General features: G+C 46.3%; 1 non-coding gene and 1 pseudogene across 1 annotated transcript; both read left to right on the forward strand.

Annotated features, from left to right (window-relative positions):
• Positions 1–4,907: 4,907 nt before the first annotated feature.
• On the forward strand, positions 4,908–5,071 carry LOC134995533 (U1 spliceosomal RNA). The gene has a single exon (XR_010198288.1). It is a non-coding gene; the product is annotated as a U1 spliceosomal RNA (small nuclear RNA).
• Positions 5,072–5,223: 152 nt separating this feature from the next.
• On the forward strand, positions 5,224–5,378 carry LOC134995534 (U1 spliceosomal RNA; annotated as a pseudogene).
• Positions 5,379–8,763: the final 3,385 nt, after the last annotated feature.

Genomic DNA, 8,763 nt, shown 5'->3' on the forward strand with positions numbered 1-8,763 from the left:
AGTTCCCTGTGAACTAACGGCGGATACCGGACGCACGTCTAACACCAACATAGTTGTCAAGGACTCAGTTATCCGCTTTGCAGTAGGATGACTGCTGTGATATTTCATCTTCCTCGCAAAGGACTGTTGAACAGTCAATTGCTTACTGGAAGTAGTACAAGTGGGCTTACGACTTCCCCTCTGGGATGACCATCGACTCCCAGCGGCAACAACAGCAGCGCCAGCAGCAGTAGGCGTTACACGCAAGGATGCATCGGAGGAATCCCAGGCAGGAGAGGACTCGTCAGACTTGCCAGTGACATGGCCTGCAGGACTATTGGCATTCCTGGGGAAGGAGGAAATTGACACTGAGGGAGTTGGTGGGGTGGTTTGCGTGAGCTTGGTTACAAGAGGAAGGGATTTACTGGTCAGTGGACTGCTTCCGCTGTCACCCAAAGTTTTTGAACTTGTCACTGACTTATTATGAATGCGCTGCAGGTGACGTATAAGGGAGGATGTTCCGAGGTGGTTAACGTCCTTACCCCTACTTATTACAGCTTGACAAAGGGAACACACGGCTTGACACCTGTTGTCCGCATTTCTGGTGAAATACCTCCACACCGAAGAGCTGATTTTTTTGGTATTTTCACCTGGCATGTCAACGGCCATATTCCTCCCACGGACAACAGGTGTCTCCCCGGGTGCCTGACTTAAACAAACCACCTCACCATCAGAATCCTTCTGGTCAATTTCCTCCCCAGCGCCAGCAACACCCATATCCTCCTCATCCTGGTGTACTTCAACACTGACATCTTCAATCTGACTGTCAGGAACTAGAGATGAGCGCCTGAAATTTTTCGGGTTTTGTGTTTTGGTTTTGGGTTCGGTTCCGCGGCCGTGTTTTGGGTTCGACCGCGTTTTGGCAAAACCTCACCGAATTTTTTTTGTCGGATTCGGGTGTGTTTTGGATTCGGGTGGTTTTTTCAAAAAACCCTAAAAAACATCTTAAAACATTGAATTTGGGGGTCATTTTGATCCCATAGTATTATTAACCTCAATAACCATAATTAACACTCATTTTCAGTCTATTCTGAACACCTTACACCTCACAATATTATTTTTAGTCCTAAAATTTGCACCGAGGTCGCTGGATGACTAAGCTCAGCGACCCTAGTGGCCGACACAAACACCGGGCCCATCTAGGAGTGGCACTGCAGTGTCACGCAGGATGTCCCTTCCAAAAAACCCTCCCCAAACAGCACATGACGCAAAGAAAAAAAGAGGCGCAATGAGGTAGCTGTGTGAGTAAGATTAGCGACCCTAGTGGCCGACACAAACACCGGGCCCATCTAGGAGTGGCACTGCAGTGTCACGCAGGATGTCCCTTCCAAAAAACCCTCCCCAAACAGCACATGACGCAAAGAAAAAAAGAGGCGCAATGAGGTAGCTGTGTGAGTAAGATTAGCGACCCTAGTGGCCGACACAAACACCTGGCCCATCTAGGAGTGGCACTGCAGTGTCACGCAGGATGTCCCTTCCAAAAAACCCTCCCCAAACAGCACATGACGCAAAGAAAAAAAGAGGCGCAATGAGGTAGCTGACTGTGTGAGAAAGATAAGCGACCCTAGTGGCCGACACAAACACCGGGCCCATCTAGGAGTGGCACTGCAGTGTCACGCAGGATGTCCCTTCCAAAAAACCCTCCCCAAACAGCACATGACGCAAAGAAAAATAAAAGAAAAAAGAGGTGCAAGATGGAATTGTCCTTGGGCCCTTCCCACCCACCCTTATGTTGTATAAACAAAACAGGACATGCACACTTTAACCAACCCATCATTTCAGTGACAGGGTCTGCCACACGACTGTGACTGAAATGACGGGTTGGTTTGGACCCCCACCAAAAAAGAAGCAATTAATCTCTCCTTGCACAAACTGGCTCTACAGAGGCAAGATGTCCACCTCATCATCATCCTCCGATATATCACCGTGTACATCCCCCTCCTCACAGATTATCAATTCGTCCCCACTGGAATCCACCATGTCAGCTCCCTGTGTACTTTGTGGAGGCAATTGCTGCTGGTCAATGTCTCCGCGGAGGAATTGATTATAATTCATTTTAATGAACATCATCTTCTCCACATTTTCTGGATGTAACCTCGTACGCCGATTGCTGACAAGGTGAGCGGCGGCACTAAACACTCTTTCGGAGTACACACTTGTGGGAGGGCAACTTAGGTAGAATAAAGCCAGTTTGTGCAAGGGCCTCCAAATTGCCTCTTTTTCCTGCCAGTATAAGTACGGACTGTGTGACGTGCCTACTTGGATGCGGTCACTCATATAATCCTCCACCATTCTATCAATGGTGAGAGAATCATATGCAGTGACAGTAGACGACATGTCCGTAATGGTTGTCAGGTCCTTCAGTCCGGACCAGATGTCAGCATCAGCAGTCGCTCCAGACTGCCCTGCATCACCGCCAGCGGGTGGGCTCGGAATTCGGATTTGGGATTTCGAAGAACGCACAGTTCTTTGCTGTGCTGCTTTTGCCAGCTTGAGTCTTTTCATTTTTCTAGCGAGAGGCTGAGTGCTTCCATCCTCATGTGAAGCTGAACCACTAGCCATGAACATAGGCCAGGGCCTCAGCCGTTCCTTTCCACTCCGTGTGGTAAATGGCATATTGGCAAGTTTACGCTTCTCCTCCGACAATTTTATTTTAGGTTTTGGAGTCCTTTTTTTTCTGATATTTGGTGTTTTGGATTTGACATGCTCTGTACTATGACATTGGGCATCGGCCTTGGCAGACGACGTTGCTGGCATTTCATCGTCTCGGCCATGACTAGTGGCAGCAGCTTCAGCACGAGGTGGAAGTGGATCTTGATCTTTCCCTAATTTTGGAACCTCAACTTTTTTGTTCTCCATATTTTATAGGCAGAACTAAAAGGCCCCTCAGGTAAACAATGGAGATGGATGGATTGGATACTAGTATACAATTATGGACGGACTGCCACGGTTAGGTGGTATAAAAAAACCACGGTTAGGTGGTATATATTGTAATACAATTATGGATGGACGGACTGCCTGCCGAGTGCCGACACAGAGGTAGCCACAGCCGTGAACTACCGCACTGTACACTGGTTGATAAAGAGATAGTAGTATACTCGTAACAACTAGTATGACTGACTATGACGGTATAAAGAATGAAAAAAAAACCACGGTTAGGTGGTATATATTGTAATACAATTATGGATGGACGGACTGCCTGCCGAGTTCCGACACAGAGGTAGCCACAGCCGTGAACTACCGCACTGTACACTGGTTGATAAAGAGATAGTAGTATACTCGTAACAACTAGTATGACTGACTATGACGGTATAAAGAATGAAAAAAAAACCACGGTTAGGTGGTATATATTATAATACAATTATGGATGGACGGACTGCCTGCCGACTGCCGACACAGAGGTAGCCACAGCCGTGAACTACCGCACTGTACACTGGTTGATAAAGAGATAGTAGTATACTCGTAACAACTAGTATGACACTATGACGGTATAAAGAATGAAAAAAAAACCACGGTTAGGTGGTATATATTATAATAATACAATTATGGATGGACGGACTGCCTGCCGAGTTCCGACACAGAGGTAGCCACAGCCGTGAACTACCGCACTGTACACTGGTTGATAAAGAAATAGTAGTATACTCGTAACAACTAGTATGACTGACTATGACGGTATAAAGAATGAAAAAAAAACCACGGTTAGGTGGTATATATTGTAATACAATTATGGATGGACGGACTGCCTGCCGAGTTCCGACACAGAGGTAGCCACAGCCGTGAACTACCGCACTGTACACTGGTTGATAAAGAGATAGTAGTATACTCGTAACAACTAGTATGACTGACTATGACGGTATAAAGAATGAAAAAAAAACCACGGTTAGGTGGTATATATTATAATACAATTATGGATGGACGGACTGCCTGCCGACTGCCGACACAGAGGTAGCCACAGCCGTGAACTACCGCACTGTACACTGGTTGATAAAGAGATAGTAGTATACTCGTAACAACTAGTATGACACTATGACGGTATAAAGAATGAAAAAAAAACCACGGTTAGGTGGTATATATTATAATAATACAATTATGGATGGACGGACTGCCTGCCGAGTTCCGACACAGAGGTAGCCACAGCCGTGAACTACCGCACTGTACACTGGTTGATAAAGAGATAGTAGTATACTCGTAACAACTAGTATGACTGACTATGACGGTATAAAGAATGAAAAAAAAACCACGGTTAGGTGGTATATATTGTAATACAATTATGGATGGACGGACTGCCTGCCGAGTTCCGACACAGAGGTAGCCACAGCCGTGAACTACCGCACTGTACACTGGTTGATAAAGAGATAGTAGTATACTCGTAACAACTAGTATGACTGACTATGACGGTATAAAGAATGAAAAAAAAACCACGGTTAGGTGGTATATATTGTAATACAATTATGGATGGACGGACTGCCTGCCGAGTTCCGACACAGAGGTAGCCACAGCCGTGAACTACCGCACTGTACACTGGTTGATAAAGAGATAGTAGTATACTCGTAACAACTAGTATGACTGACTATGACGGTATAAAGAATGAAAAAAAAACCACGGTTAGGTGGTATATATTATAATACAATTATGGATGGACGGACTGCCTGCCGACTGCCGACACAGAGGTAGCCACAGCCGTGAACTACCGCACTGTACACTGGTTGATAAAGAGATAGTAGTATACTCGTAACAACTAGTATGACACTATGACGGTATAAAGAATGAAAAAAAAACCACGGTTAGGTTGTGCTGCCTCAGTTGAATCTCCTTTACTTGACAGAGATGTGCCTGAGCAGCGGCCCTCCCCAGCCCTATCCCAAATCATACTTATTTTGCATAGGAGATACCATGGTCATGAAGATTGTTCTCCCAGGGTGAGGTTCATTCATTGCATTCTGGGTATGCTGACCCCTGTGATTTCCCCAAATGTGGGAAACTCGACTGCATTATTTGTGGTAGTGGGGGACTGTGTTTGTGCTTTCCTCTGGTCAGCTCTGGTAAAAGCCAGATTTCTGTGTCTCAGATCTTCCTCTAGCCTTGTTCTTCTTTCGAGAGTTCTCTTGTGCTGCCTCAGTTGGATCTCCTTCACTTGACAGGGGGGTGCCCGAGCAGCGACCCTCCTCAGCTCTTGCCCAACTCCTACTTACCTGCCAGGTATGATCAGGAAGGTGCTTCTCCCAGGGCAAGGCTCACCCATTGCACTCTGGGTGTGCTGCATCTGCGATTTCCCCAAATGTGGGACACTTGACTGCATAATTTGTGTTTCCTCTGGTCGGCTCTCATATAATTCAGATCTCTTTGTCTCAGGTCTCTAATGCTAATGGCTGATTAGAATAAATGCCGTGCAGCTGCCTTGCTGCACGGCCAGAGAGCAGGTGAATATCTTAATTTCCTAAAGCCTAGCAACGGGGAATGCGGTCCGCCAGTGGCGTCCCCGTTGCTAGGGTCCGTGCGGCTCAGCGCGCCCGGCGTCTAGCGTTGCTAGGGAGCCGGCGGCTGTACGTGCACGGCATCTCTAGTTGCTAGGCGCCGGGCCGCGCAGACCATCAAGCGGACCCCGGCGCCAAACAGTACCCCCCCCTTGAGGAGGGGTCAAGGAACCCCTAAAGCCAGGTTTCTGAGGAAATTCCCGAAAAAATGCCCTCTTGAGCCTCGGGGCATGAAGATCCTTATCCAGGACCCAAGACCTTTCCTCCGGACCATAGCCTTTCCAGTGAACCAGAAAATACAGCCGATCCCGGGACAATTTGGAATCGAGAACCTTCTCTACCAAGAACTCCTGTTGTCCCTGTACATCTACTGGAGATCTACCCTGAGAGATCTTCCGAGGAAATCTACTGGAAGAAACGTATTGTTTCAACAGGGAACAATGAAACGTATTTCCAATCCGGAGAGATCTTGGTAAACGTAACCGAAAGGCAACTGGGTTGACTCTTTTAATAATAAGAAATGGCCCAATAAATTTGGGTCCCAGTCTAGCTGAGGATTGTCGAAGCCTGATGTTGCGAGTCGACAACCACACCCTATCTCCCACCTTAAAAGTGCAAGGACGTCGGAGCCTGTCAGAAAATTTCTTCTCTCGAAAGGCCGCTTTTCTGAGAGCAAGGTGCACCTTTTTCCAAATGGCTCTGAGATGGGAGGTTAAGGTAAGCGAGGAGACTGAGGAATGATGAAAAAAAGAATTAGCTCTGGGGTGAAAACCAAAAACTGAAAAGAATGGAGACTCTTTAGTGGAGGAATGACAAGAATTATTGTAAGCAAATTCAGCCAACGGAAGAAACTCGGACCAATCATTCTGGAGTTTGGCTGAATACAAGTGCAAATATTGTTTCAATGATTGGTTAACTCGTTCGGTTTGCCCGTTGGATTGTGGGTGGTAACCGGATGTTAACGACAATTTCATCTTCAATGAGGCACAAAAACATTTCCAGAATTGTGCGATGAATTGTGGACCCCGATCAGAAACAATATCAGTAGGCAACCCATGAAGCCTGAATACATGGCGGAGAAACAAAACTGCCAACCCTTGGGCAGAAGGCAATCGGGGAAGAGCAATAAAATGAGCCATTTTACTAAAACGGTCCACTACCACCCATATGACTCGGAATCCGGCTGAAAGGGGAAGGTCAACCACAAAATCCATAGAAATATGAGACCATGGCCTGAGAGGAACATTTAAGGGCATAAGTTGCCCGATGGGCAAGGAACGGGGAACCTTATGCTGTGCACAAACCTGACATGAATAAACAAATTCCTTGACGTCTTTAGAAAGACCAGGCCACCATACTGAGCGAGAGACTAACTCCAATGTCTTAGAGACTCCTGGATGCCCTGAAACTTTGTTATCATGGAATTCCGTTAAAACAGTAACTCTCAAAAACTCAGGGACGTAAAGACGACCAGCAGGAGTAATTCTAGGAGCTTGGTGTTGAAGCTGTTTTAACTGGGTAAATAAATCTTGTGTGAGGCCCGCCCAGATGACCGAAGATGGAAGTATGGGGGTAACAGGATTGTTATTGTGAACCGGAAGAAAGCTATGTGACAGGGCATCAGCCTTAGTATTCTTGGAACCAGGCCTGAAAGTGATTATAAATTTGAAACGCGTAAAAAATAATGCCCAACGTGCCTGCCGGGCATTAAGCCGCTTAGCCGATTCAATGTATTGCAGGTTCTTATGGTCAGTCAATACCGAAATAGTATGTTTTGCTCCCTCCAGCCAATGCCTCCACTCCTCGAAAGCCCATTTTACCGCCAGTAACTCCCGATTACCAACGTCATAGTTGGATTCAGCGGAGGAGAATTTCCTGGACATAAAGGCACAAGGATGTAACTCCAGAGACTCCGGATCCTTTTGAGAAAGGATAGCCCCCACTCCAACCTCCAAGGCATCAACCTCCACCACAAAGGGCAATTCCGGATTAGGATGTCTGAGGACTGGAGCCGAGACAAAGGCTTGTTTCAAGGCCCGGAAGGACAACTCAGCTTCATGCGACCAGTTGGTAGGATCCGCTCCTTTCTTTGTCAGAGCTACAATGGGAGCAACCAGGTCAGAAAAAGAATGAATGAACCTCCTATAATAATTCGCAAACCCTAAAAAACGCTTAATTGCTTTTAAATTGGTGGGTTGCGCCCAACTAAGGATGGCCTGGAGTTTCTTTGGTTCCATGGAAAATCCCTGAGGGGAAATTATGTACCCTAAAAAAGATACTTCCGTGACATGAAACTCACACTTCTCCAGCTTGGCATATAAATGATTCTCACATAACTTTTGAAGAACCAGACGCACCTGGGTAACATGTTGTTCCATTGATTTAGAAAAAATCAGGATGTCGTCTAAGTAAACGACCACGAATTTCCCTAGGAAGTCACGGAGCACATCGTTAATGAGGTCTTGAAAAACTGCCGGAGCATTGGACAGGCCGAACGGCATCACCAGGTATTCGTAGTGACCCGACTGAGTACTGAAGGCCGTTTTCCACTCATCTCCAGATTTAATTCGGATGAGGTTGTACGCTCCTCTAAGGTCAATTTTAGAAAAAATCACAGCAGAACGTAACTGATCAAAGAGTACAGAAATCAACGGCAAAGGATAGGTGTTTTTAACTGAGATCTTATTCAGGGCTCTAAAATCAATGCAAGGTCTAAGCGAGCCATCCTTTTTCTCCACAAAGAAGAAGCCTGCACTTAAAGGAGATTTTGATGGTCTAATAAATCCTTTCTCAAGGCTCTCCTTTACATAATCATTCATAGCCGCAGTTTCTGGCCCGGATAATGCATATAATCTTCCCTTTGGCAATGCGGCACCAGGAATTAACTCAATAGCACAATCATAAGGCCGATGGGGAGGCAGAATGTCCGCATTGCCTTTGGAGAAAACATCAGCAAACTCCTGGTATTCCACCGGAATGAGTTCTGGAATGATAGCTGCTACTCTGACTGGAAACGTGATACATTCCTTATCACAAAAAGTACCCCAATGTGAAATCTCCCCCGACCGCCAATCAATGGTGGGATTATGAAAGGCCAGCCAAGGGTGACCCAGAACAACTGGAACTGCTGGGCAATATGTAAGAAAGAACTCGATTTTCTCGGAATGTAGAGCTCCTACTGTAAGTAGTGCAGGGGGTGTACGGAGAGAAATAATCCCATTAGACAGCGGACTCCCATCTAAGCCATGCA

The sequence above is a fragment of the Pseudophryne corroboree genome, unplaced genomic scaffold, assembly GCF_028390025.1.
Source record: "Pseudophryne corroboree isolate aPseCor3 unplaced genomic scaffold, aPseCor3.hap2 scaffold_1395, whole genome shotgun sequence".
Classification (NCBI taxonomy): Eukaryota; Metazoa; Chordata; class Amphibia; order Anura; family Myobatrachidae; genus Pseudophryne; species Pseudophryne corroboree.